Source organism: Eumetopias jubatus, unplaced genomic scaffold (assembly GCF_037043125.1).
Source record: "Eumetopias jubatus isolate StellerSeaLion01/CBP00866 unplaced genomic scaffold, mEumJub1_p1.0 scaffold_14, whole genome shotgun sequence".
Classification (NCBI taxonomy): Eukaryota; Metazoa; Chordata; class Mammalia; order Carnivora; family Otariidae; genus Eumetopias; species Eumetopias jubatus.
Window position 1 is genome coordinate 53,371,872 of NW_028274820.1, and position 8,529 is coordinate 53,380,400.

Below are 8,529 nucleotides of genomic sequence, written 5' to 3' on the forward strand. Positions count from 1 at the left end.
TTATAAATGTAAACTTCCTAATGAGCTTGAGTGAAACGCTGTGGGCTACAACTGGTGAACTTTGAAAGTTTTTACCCCTTTCCTTTTCCTATATATATATTTTATGTAATCTGTATCCTAAGTCCTATAAAGAGACCAGCTGTTACTCCCAGTGAACTGATGCTTGTAGCCAAATCCTACATTTTCCCTGATATAGATGATCCTTCCCTTTTTATTCTTTTCCTTAAAACAATGTTTACTACTAATAAAAACAGCTAACACTGTGCTGATTGTACACCAGATGCCAGGCTCAGTAAGTACTTTTGCATAAACTATCTCATCTGATATTCATAAGTTAAGTAACTTACCCAAGGTCTCTTAACTCTTAATTAAAGATTTAAAAAAATGTGGTGCTTGAGCTTGCTAGAGATTGAGATAGTAAAGAACATATTAAAAGCATGAGGAAATCAGATATAGCAATTATTTTCTTTTTTAAAAAATGATAAATATTTCCATCATTTAAATGTCAGGATACTGACTTGTACGATTTTGGTGTTCTTTCTTTTCTTCTCTTTGCATATATGAAACAGATCAAATTGAAAATATGTCAAAGTAACATGATTTATAGATTATTCTTATTTTTAATTTCAGTGTAAGTCTCAGGATAATTTTTTTGAATTTAATTTAATTTTATTATGTTATATTAGTCACCACACAATACAGCATTCATTTTTGATGTCAAGATTCATTGTTTTCGTATAACACCCAGGGCTCCATGCAGTACGTGCCCTCCTCAATACCCATCACCAGTCTAACCCATCCCCCCACCCCCCTCCCCTCTAGAACCCTCCGTTTGTTTCTCAGAGTCCATAGTCTCTCATGGTTCATCTCTCCCTTCAATTCCCACCCCTTGCTCATTTTTCCCTTCCTTCTCCTAGTGTCCTCCCTGCTATTCCTTATGTTCCACAAATAAGTGAAACCATGTGATAATTGACTTTCTCTGCTTGACTTATTTCACTTAGCATAATCTCCTCCAGTCCCATCCATGTTGATGTAAAAGTCGGGTGTTCATCCTTTCTGATGGCTGAGTAATATTCCTTTGTATATATGGAACACATCTTCTTTATCCATTTGTCTGTTGAAGGGCATCTTGGCTCTTTCCACAGTTTGGCTACTGTGGACACTGCTGCTATGAACATTGGGGTGCAGATGGCCCTTCTTTTCACTCCATCTGTGTCTTTGGGGTAAACACCCAGGAGTGCAATTGCTGGGTCATAGGCTAGCTCTATCTTTAATTTTTTGAGGAACCTCCACACTATTTTCCAAAGTGGCTGTCCCAACTTGCATTCCCACCAACAGTGTAAGAGGGTCCCCCTTTCTCCACAACCTCTCCATTTGTTGTTTCTTGCCTTGTCAGAATTTTTGCCATTCTAACTGGTGTAAGGTGGTATCTCAGTGTAGTTTTGATTTGAATTTCCCTGATGGCTAATGATGATGAACATTTTTTTCATGTGTCTGTCAGCCATTTGTATGTCTTCTTTAGTCTCAGGCTAATTTTAGAGTGATTACTTATCCCAATAAATACTGTCCATTGACTGACAAATGCCTTGTACACAATTCCCTATGTGTATGGCTGTAGAATATGAAAATATTCATATTGGTATCTGGCACTAAGCTTTTTGCAAAAGACCAGTGGTCTGTATTTCACGTGACTTGGGTTCAGGGTCCTACTATTATTACATGTATGACCCTGGACAAATCTCTTCATGCCTGTGGATTCCAATTTCTTCATGTAAGAGTAAAAGAGAATAGTTGGGTTTTACTGTCTCTAAGATAACTTTTAATTTCAAAATTCTATGAAGTTTTTAAGTTTTAAGAAATCCTGGTTGCGTGCCCAAATAAAACTATAGCTTTATCAGTCTTGTGTATAGCTCCTTGCTTATCTGTTTCTTGCCATCCATATCTTCCCATTTGATTCCATTCAGCTACTCTATTCTTCCTCACTTAGCTTTTCTGAGATAACAATGGCTTTGCACAGAGAGACTTCTTTTTTTTTTTTTTTGGTGTGTGAGAGTTAAGCTTTATTTCTGCTCTCAAACGCTTACAAATTTGCATGAAGTCCTACCTCAGAGATGGCAGAAACTGTAATAAATGATCCCCCCTATACAACACAGCGAATTTTAATGTCCCACCCCCCTTTTGGGGGAAGGGAGGTTACACTACACACTTTTGGAGACACCCCAAAGGTTGTCTGGCACTTTGGTACAGAAAGGATTTTGTCCGATTTCTTACTGGCTTAGGATACTAAAAGGCACAGAAAGTTGGTTGCTCAACGCCCTGGGCTAGGGTGCGGCAGAAGGTAGACAGGGAGGTGGTCTGGGACAGAAGGGCAGACGATGGGTGTGGGCTCAAGTTCTGGACGACAAGGTAGTTAATCCTGGGTGTCTGCTGGGATGGCTGAGGGCAGCCTGAGTGCTCAGGGTGGGTAGATGCTTCTCTGGTGGCCTTCGTCTGCCCAGTCCACCAGCTCACTGCTCTGAAACCATAGCTGGATCTCCCTCTGGGCCCCCTCCAGGGAGTCGCTGGCATGGATGATGTTCCTGCTGATGTGGATGCTGAAGTGGCACCCCCTGATGGTGCGAGGGGCAGCCTCAGCTGAGTTGGTGTGTCCTACCATGGCCCTTGAGGAACAGACCACATTGGGGCCTTCCCAGACCATGGCCACCATGGGGCCAGAGATCATGTAGCTGATGAGGGCTAGGTAGAAGGGATTCCTCTGCAGATCATGGTAGTGCTCATCATCCCCCCCAGCTTGAAGCCCCTCCTCTCAAAACACTGGATCACATCCCCAACAAGCCGCTGCTGCACCCCATCTGGCTTCACTGCAACCAGGGTCTGCTCCCAGGTCCAGAAGGACCCTCCCGAGCTGGGGCGTGCGAGCAGGCTCGGGCCCGGGGTGCACAGAGAGACTTCTTAACCGAACTTCTGTATTGATGGCAGTGTAGAAGAGAGTTAATTCCAAGGAGAAGCTGCCTGTTGGTAGAAACAGAAAGGCAGAGGAAGGAGGAACTTCTAAGCCATCATCCTTTGATAACTACTCAACTTTCTCACACTCTGTCCTTTCCTCACTTGCTTCCTGCTGTCCTTAAGCAAACCAAGCCTAATGTACTTCCTGTTCCTTCCTTGCCCAGATGCAAAAGGTTTAATATCAATGCCTCTTCACTCCCATCTCATTCTCAGTGTATCTCTTAAAAGAAAAGGAACTGCTAAAGGCCCCTGAAAGCCTGCATCACAGCCTCAAGCCCAGCCATACTTTGAGTAGTCACCATTCACTGTCAAGGGCACTTTTCAGCCCCAGTATAGGGAAAGAGATGTGAAAGAGGAATCAGCTCTGAACTTTATCAGTAGTTTCTGGGCACGCCACAAATAGATAGAAATTGGAAATGAAATTCTCTTCACCATGGATGATAGAAGTTAATGTTACTCAAGATGTAGATGGAAAGGGTGGAGGAGATTCGGAAGGAGGGAGATAGTGAAAAAAGAGAAAAAGCAGGAGAAAAATTTTGTGAGTGCACTGCATGTTGAAATAATCTATCAAGTAATAGTTTGCAGATAGAGTTATTTTTCTACTCTAACCTATTGAAGTTTGGGCTCTGAGGGTTTTTTTTTTCTCTTAGCATAGGCAGCATTCAGTATTCATGAATTTTGCTTTTTCTAAAGGTACCCTATGCTTTCTTTCTATATATAAAGAGGCTTGCCTATAAGTCCTAAAACTGGATAAATCCTTACAGTAATGCGTATATCATTGTGGGGTAAATAGGTGCTAATTTAGAGAGGTGAAATATATATTCTGAAATGTTGGTAATTAGGGAAGGTAAAAGGCATCTCCTGCATAATTTTTCTAAATAGCCACTCTCCCTGGCTTTCTTAAATACACCATAATGATATGCAGCAGAAAGTAACAAATCAGAGGGCCAGACCTGTGCCCTCTTTTGTGGAGTCAGTAACTATTTCGACCTCAGCTGGCTCTGACCCCTGCCTCCTTCCCTGTTCATAGTACCCTCTGTGTATGTGTGAGTGGTATTACTTTCTGCTTTGAAGAATTCTGAGATAAAATGGGATGTAAGCTCTCCTCTCCTTCCTTTTCTTCTGATATTATTGTCATTATTCTGAATCTAATGATATGGAGAAAATGTAGTTTTCTGAACAGCGAATGTGAGAATTTCTTTGTAGGGCAAGCTGAGCTCTGCTGAGAAGATATTTTGAAAAGCCTAAGGTAGGGAAGAAGCTAGACTGGGACTGGCATTTAGGGTTGGTGAAGGAACACTTCAAGGAGGGAAAGGAAAAGAAATGGTGCTGAACACCATGTGGGAAGAATGGTTAGAGCTGTGTGACCTTGTGGTTGGCAGCAGGAAGGAAAGACTTGGCAAAGAGAAATGTCTATTTTTTTTAAATGAAATGCCAATGGGCTGTGAGATGTTACCTACCCACCCCAAGCCACAGTCCCATAAAAATTCAAAAATAATATACTAAATATGCTTGCATTTCGGGGAGTAAGTCAGAGGGGGAGATGAACCATGAGAGATGATGGCATTTCTTTTTTTTTTTTAAGATTTTTAAATTTTATTTATTTATTCATGAGAGAGAGAGAGAGAGGCAGAGGGAGAAGCAGGCTCCCAAGGAGCAGGGAGCCCGATGCGGGACTCGATCCCAGGACCCTGGGATCATGACCCGAGCCAAAGGCAGACGCTCAACCATCTGAGCCACCCAGGCGCCCAATATGCTTGCATTTCTTATGCAAGACAGTGAAAGGAGTTGTGTTTCAGGTCAAGATTGGCATTGACTGAAACATATCCAAAAAAATGGAAGGAACAGTTGACATCATGGTGTTATTATTCTGAGGCCAAGGTTTTTAATGGATTTCTGGAGGAAATTTCTCTCAGCTCTAGAAGTTTCCTACCATGTACACCCACAGCATAGGCACCAGATTCAGGTAAGAAATGTTCTTAGAAAGAGCCTCAGACAAGTATGAAGACGGTCAGAGGCACAACAAAGGTGCAGGCACCAATGGATATTAACAAGTGTTTAGTCAAGTATATTAATTTCATCAATGTCTGTATAAATCTCCACTGCATGCTATTATACCATATCCAAGCCTTGGGTCTACCTGCAGTTGTATCACCAGTTATATTATTCAATGATATTATTTTAGTCAGGAAAATCAAGAAGGAATGAAATTCTGCATTGTTTAAAATTTGCCAGGAATCCTTAGTCGATGAAACAACCATTCTCAAAGGCCTCTCTTCTCCATTATCCCAGTTTTAACTAAACACAGAAACTATTTTGTTTAAATGGATTGCAGACACAAAGAAAAACTATTTCCAAACCCTCCAGTCAGGTGAAAAAAGTTGCTGGCACTTTGTTCAGGGATCTACAGCAGTGTTCCCAGAGCCAGAAGCTCACACAATGCTTCCTGCCTGCCTTGCTACTAGCAGAAATGGCCGTTGGTTGAAAATAATCATTTTTAATAATGCAGATCATCACAAGAGCTCGTGGGAAATCACTCTAAATATTACCCTTGGACTTTAGTATAGAAATATAGCAAAGGGAAATTGTCCCTATGATGCTCAAGGGTTAGAATAATATGGAAAAACCAACTCAGTTCAAATAATTTATTGTCTCTGCCATGCTTTTTGCATAGCACAGCTTAAGCTGTCATTCACCGAAGGGCTATTTATACAGTCTGAAATTCCAAAGGATTCCTGGATTTGTGTTCTTCTCCTCTCTTTAAATGATGCATAATAAGGTACTCTACAGAGGTCTTTTGTAATGAATGTGGAACTGTTTAGTTTGGGCCCCATCAAAGGGATGGAGGAACAGTAACTGGCTGTTTGAAATTTTATATTATAGAAACTATACTCTGCCACCACTTGAATTTGTTAGCATCTTTAAAATAAACTCTATCCCCAGACAAAACCAAATAAATCTTTGTATTCTTGACATTTCACTACAGAGGCCAATGAGAGGTGTAACTAGAAGTCCCAAGGAATAGAGGAAGTATTTTTCCTGGAGGGGCATTCTGGAGGAGATATGCTGGCTATTGTTGATGGTGTTTTTTTCTAAAGGTGGCCAAGTTTTCCTTGGCTTCTTTGACCTTATTATAATGCTTGCTTTAACCTGGGCATGGCAGTGTTGAGATTTGCATTGCAGAGTTGTCAAGCCAAATACCTGCTAGACATCTCAAACTGGATGTCCTGCAGGAGCCCCAGCTTAACGAGCCCAAACTCTTGCCTCCAATGCCCCACTGCCCTCAAGTACTTGATATTTCTCTTTCATTCCTCATTCAGCAAGTGGCAAATGATTTACCCAGGCATCCAAAACATAAACATGGGAATATAGTGTGAGGAACAATATGAGGAGAGCAGGAGACACTTGGTGAAGTCTATAGTGTAAGGAACAATATGAGGAGAGTGGGAGACACTTGGTAGACACTGGTGTCTACTATAATAGAACTATCACCAGATAGTTAAAAATATGGCTCTAACAAGATCAGTGGGTTGTATCAATGTCAATATCCTGTTTGTGATTTTATACTGTAGTTTTACAAGGCATTATTATGGAGTGAAACTGGGTAATAGGTATACAGGATCTCTCTCTTTTATTTCTTACAATTTTATATGAATCTATAATTATAATAATAAAAAGTAAAAAATTAGTCTCTTGATTCGGGTATAGAAATGCACATCAACAGTACTCTTTTAAGCATAAATTCTATTTTCACCATATGATAGATGAATGTATAAAATGTGACAGCTAACTTTATTTTTTTATTTATTTTTTTATTATGTTCTGTTAGCCAACATACAGTACATCATTAGTTTTTGATGTAGTGCTCAATGATTCATTAGTTGCCTATAACACCCAGTGCTCTTTAAAATATTTTTCTTCTGTTACTCTAGTCCTTTGGTTTTTCAGAGTATTGAGGAGTAGGTCAGATAAATCAAACCATAGTCCTAGGCTACTGTTTGATATCCTATACAAAAAAATAGGCACATGGCTGGCTCTTAGTTGACCAAGCATGCTTTCAGTGCTAAGCTTGCGCTCAGTAGGTTTCTTCTTTTAGCATGTAATTCTAGCATTGAGAGACCTTTACCTTCCCCTCCTGAAACGCAATGTGATTTTTCTAATTACGTGTGAGTCACTTTATATCTCAGATTTCTCAAGGAGTACTGGAGAAGATTAAGATGATTCTATTTATGGATTCTGTTTTCTGCTTGATGACCAAGCCTGCAATTGCTTGAATAGTTTCTGTATGTTGGATTATAGTATTATCTCTGAGACCATCTGAGGACCTCAGAATGGCAAGATATAATGAGGAATAGTATGCCTGCTTCTTTCTATGTAATGTTTGGGGATGTGGTTTGTTAGAAATAGATGGAGAAATCAAAATGAAGGTCAATTTTACCAAAATAAACTCTCAGCCTATTAAAGTTGTACCATACTCCAAGAAGTATATCCATAATTCCTCAATCTAATGCTTACTTAAAGAAAATAAGCAAAACATGCAAAACATGCTGCTAATTTTTTTTGCAGCTGATAAATTTACAACTACTTAGAATTAGAATTAAAAAAAAAAAAAAACCAAAACAGTATTTGGGTGAGCTCTTGGTTTGTGAGTGGAATGTCCATATACCACTTGTTTGAGGGGAAACATGGTCCTTTTTGGTGATTTAAACACAAATAAAGATGGGACCCAATAATAGATGAAATATATAAGACAAGAAAATTTTTCTTCCTTCTGTTCTAGTAGACTGTTTAGGATTTGCTTGCATCAAGTGCTTTGATTTTCCCCTCTCTTCATTTTACACGAGAGGATATATTTATTCCCTGGAAAGTTTAATCTGTAATCAATTATATTTAACAAGTTAACTCAATTTTAAATGATATGATATAAATGAAGATTAAAGCTAATTTAAGGCAGCATTTTTTTACTACTGTTTAAATTAGCATTGGAAGAATCAGAAGGAACTATGTTTTTGATTAAGGTTTGGTTTAGGCTAAAGAGTTTCAATAAGATAATTTTCATAAAACTCTGAATTGGAGCCAATACCTGCTAAAAGATAACAGGATATATTAAAGCCATATTAGATGTTTAAAAATAAAGTTTCTGAAAACCTTTAATCAGGAAACAAACTGTGTTTGTGTGTGTTGTAAAACCTACCCCCATCTTCCACGGTTCCATGTGCTTATACCCTTCTCTTACCTTACTCCCATTACTTGGACTCATGCCACCATCCACTACGGCCAACACTTCTGGTTTACTGACCAGCATCCCCTATGTACAGTTTGCATTCTGCCTTAAAATTCCTGATTCATTTCTTCACACTAAAATCAAAATGATCTAAAATAGCACTCTGATCATGGCCAGTTCTCTAACACCCTCTTGTACTTTTCCATTGACCTTAAGATAGAGTCCAAGTTCGGGCGCCTGGGTCGCTCAGTTGGTTAAGCGTCTGCCTTTGGCTCAGGTCATGATCCCGGAGTCGCAGG

The 8,529-nt window shown here is 39.6% G+C and overlaps 1 pseudogene; it reads right to left on the reverse strand.

The window, feature by feature from the left end:
• Positions 1-2,446: 2,446 nt before the first annotated feature.
• Positions 2,447-8,311, reverse strand: LOC114219909 (nucleoside diphosphate kinase D, mitochondrial pseudogene; annotated as a pseudogene).
• Positions 8,312-8,529: the final 218 nt, after the last annotated feature.